Here is a 4,229-nt window from a genome sequence, read left to right as displayed (position 1 = left end):
GAGTGAAAGACCACGATCTAAGGCAGCTTATACTTATCCACAAATCCCCTTGATATGTATGAATGCGATGCACCAGCATCAAAAAGAACGACTGTAGTAAATGACTTAACCAAAAACTTACCTATTACTGCATCTGGTTGGGCTTCAATCTCCTCCACGTTAACGTGGTTCCCTTGTCCCCTGTTGAAAGGGTTGGGCTTCTTCCCAGAACTTCCATTGCCGTTTCCATTCTTAGCTTCAGGACATTCATTGGCGTAATGTCCGGTCTTCTGGAACTTGTAGCAAGTAACGTGGCTTAGATCTTTCTTGGCGGGGGTTGCTGGGTTGGAACGGTTCTGTCCGTTGCTTCCTCCATTACCATTCCCGTTCTTGGAGCCACTATGGTTGTGCGAACTTCCTCCAGTGTGATTGTGACCTCCTTGGTTATGCTGAAGGGGTCCTCCCGAGTTCGGGGTAAAATGGGGTCTCTGTTGATCTCCAGAATTATACTTCCCTTGTCCATACTTTCTCTTGTGGTTGTCAATCTGCTGTTGCTTCCCTTCAAGCATGAGAGCTCTATGTACCAACTGTCGATAGTTATTAAAGGTTGCTACCATCAACTGCATGCTCAGCTCATCATTCAGTCCTTCCAGAAACTTCTCCTGTTTAGCTGCATCTGTAGCAACATCATCTGGGGCATAACATTCTAGCTTGCTAAAGTCATCCACATACTGGCCAACGGTGCATCCTCCTTGGCATAAGTTGCGGAACTCACGCTTCTTCATGGCCATAGCTCCTACTGATACATGGGCAGTGCGAAAAGCCTGCTGGAACTGGTCCCATGTAACATTGGCTATAGGATAGGTGACAGTGTAATTCTCCCACCATGAGGCTGCTGGTCCATCCAATTGGTGCGCGACAAAATGCACCTTCTCAGCATCTATGCATCCTGCAGTGGTTAACTCCCTTCCCATCCTGCGGAGCCAATCATCTGCCACTATCAGCTCGGTGCTACTAGAAAACACCGGCGGCTGCAACCTCAGAAAACGGGATAAGTTGTCAACTGGGGTGGTGGTGGTGGGTTGTTGTTGTTGTTGTTGTTGTTGTTGTTGCCTTGGTTCTGAACTAACAACTGCATCAAGGTATTCTGCTGCTGGATCAACTGAGTGAGCTCCGGTGGAAAGGTAAATCCGGGGTCACGTCTCGGAGGCATCTGAGGGTTTAGAGGGAAGAGAATAGAATAGAATGAGGTCTAGTGAGAAAACACTACCCATATGCACATAGACAAACACAATCATATCACTCAAGCAAGCAAGCAAGGGCATATAATCGGCTTAGAACTATCATTACAAAAGTTCTCGGACTATACTATATACATGGTGGAATACTACTACTGATATGGTGGTCGACTAGAAAAATTGATCGGTGGAAGACTCCATAACATCCACTCCAGCTTGATCAACATAGTCATCATCGCTATCGTCGGGGTCCGAGTCGGTGTCGTCGATGATGATGTAGTTCTTCGGGCAAGTAGAAACGTTGTCTTCTCCTCCTGACGCGGGGTCTCCAATGAATACTACTAGCTTCCTTGTCAGATCATCATTCATCTCCACTAGTATCATCATTTCCTCCTCGTATCCATCGCGTGTAGACTTGAGTTCTTCCTCCAGCTCCGTGATCCAGGTCATCGCCTTCTTTAGATCTATCATGCTTGCGCACATCTGGTTCTCCTGGCGACGAATGTGCTAGTTTAACTCCTGGATGAAAGCTGCAATGGATCTATCCTCCCTGGTGTTAATCATCTCCCATTGCTCATCTCGGCGCCCACAAATCTGGTAGATAGTATCCTTGAGATCCTTGTGGTAAACTTCTCCCGTGCATCCCATGGTGATGTGGGCTGCCATACTCTTTCCTAGACTCCGGGTTGGTGCATCAAAGGAAAACTCTATGGGCTCAGTGACTGGCGTAAATGTCCTTCCTGGAACTTGAACTGGAATCATCTAGTGATCCTCTTCTAGTAAAGTGACGTTGTAAGTCCCGATGAAGCTTGGTATTCCGATGTTCAGGTACCTAGTGACTTCCTTCAAGTGGCGTCCAAAAGGTGTGTCTTCATCTGGTTGTGCAAACTTGTTCCTTGCGTCCGCTATCCTAAAGAGTAGAAAATGGAGAGGAGTCAGAAATGAGAAGAGAGTAGTGATCTAGGGCTTTAGCTTAGTGGTCGTGTCCTACAGTCAGTGTGTGCTCTGATACCATCTTGTAGCGACCAGACCTCAAATAGTCTGATCTCTGTGCATCAGTGTCATCCCTGGATCGGTAATGCTGACACGCACAGTACTTGAGGATTTATAACAGAGTAGCAATCACACACTTATTACATCGAATGTCTCAAAAGAGAACTTATTACAATAAATATGGCTTAAGGCCATCTAAGACAATAACAACGGAAGGCTTGGAAGATAAAGTGAGCCCATCAACTCCAACGGCATCACTGAGTGAAAGACCACGACCTAAGGCTGCTTACTCGTCGTCTGAAAAGTCTGCAACATGATACGTTGCAGCCCGAAACGGGTCAGCACATGGAATATGCTAGCAATGTAACACAAGAGAGTAATGAACAGAATAATGCTATCACTACATGCATATATGGCTGGTGGAGGCTGTATGGTTAATAGGTTTTGCAGAAAGCCATTTTTTTCCTATGACAAAGGAATAAATTTTATTTAACTATCATGGTGGTTGTTAAACATTGAGAAGGTTCACCCAACTCAATCCCAATTAAGCATCATCATTAAACCCAATCAAATTATATTAAGAGTGATGAGATCCACATGACAATCCAAGAACTAGATACTAAAGATGTCCATAATGGGGACACGGCTAACCATGATTAGTTTGTACACTCTACAGAGGTTTGCGCACTTTTCCCCAGAAGACTCGATCTCCTCCGTTGAATTTCTTGCACTACATGATGTTTGAGAAACAGATGACCGAGACACAGTCTTTCTGAAGAGGTCCCCTTAACCGATAGATAGGCATGTACACCTACAATTCCCTACATCTGCTAGCCCATCATGGAAAGGTTTCCCACAACTTACTCAACTATGCCAGAGCCCATAATGGCATGTGGCTGCACACGGAAGTTTCTAGCATGAATAATCTTATGATCCCTTTGAGCCTGGGTGGCAGTCCATAGGAGAATCACACGGTACCCCGGGATTTCCAAAAAAATACAGGCAGCACTGGGTTCCCCAGGTGCCTCAATCCACGCAGATGTGTATTAAAGTTGCCACCTTAAGTTAACCACTAATTAACAATACTCACATCTGTCATGAATACACTCAAACCCAAACCACGTCTACGAGCATAGCATAGCAATATACGCAACATAGAAGTAACTCTCATGGGTTTGATAATAAATAGGTGAATAGGTACTACCTCATCTACTTCCCAACCCACAATTTATTCAGATCCTAACCATGCAATTGTTTGAGGATTGATCTAATGCAATAAAACTGGGTAGTAAAGATGTATGATCAAAGTGTTACTTGCCTTGCTGATGATCCGTGGAACCTAGAGACTCATAGTAGCACGCTCGCACTCCGGGTACTCTATTGCAATCAAACAAGCATACAATAAGTAGTCAAGCAAGATGCATGGGTAAAACTTAAATAAGAAGATCTAACCAGAAAGTTCAACTTAAGAACTCCGTTTTGCAAAAAGAATCAAATCAAACGAAGCAACGAAACTCAAACTGCGAAAGAAACAAGCTTCGATTACTAATCTCGACTAAAGTCAAATTTTACAGTAGCAAAAACTTGTTTAAGTTGATTAAATAGAAAGAGGGCTTCGAGACAAAACTCTAGGCGCTTAAATCGCCTGATTCCGATAAACGAGCGAAAAGTTAAACTAAAACGAAATCGGATCAGAAATCGCGATCGAAAATAATCGCGAAAAATCCGAGAAAAAGAAAAAGCTGACGAACAGGCTAATGAACGAATGTTCGCTGTCTGCGGCTAACGGCGAAAACCGTTTGTTAAAACGAACATACGGACGAACATCCGCTATATAGCGAAACCGGAAAAAATAAAACTGATCTAATAAAAAACGCACCTAGGTTTTTACCGAAAAACCGAGCTGGTCAAAGGAAACTGGCGGCGGCGGCGAACTCTGGCGGCTCCAGCGAACTCCGGCGACGCCGGCGAGGTGGCGGCGCGGCTCCGGCGGGTCAGCGGTGGGGCGGCGCGGCGGTA

The sequence above is a fragment of the Triticum dicoccoides genome, chromosome 6A (assembly GCF_002162155.2).
Source record: "Triticum dicoccoides isolate Atlit2015 ecotype Zavitan chromosome 6A, WEW_v2.0, whole genome shotgun sequence".
In the NCBI taxonomy this organism is placed as follows: domain Eukaryota; kingdom Viridiplantae; phylum Streptophyta; class Magnoliopsida; order Poales; family Poaceae; genus Triticum; species Triticum dicoccoides.
This window is presented reverse-complemented; position numbering follows the sequence as displayed.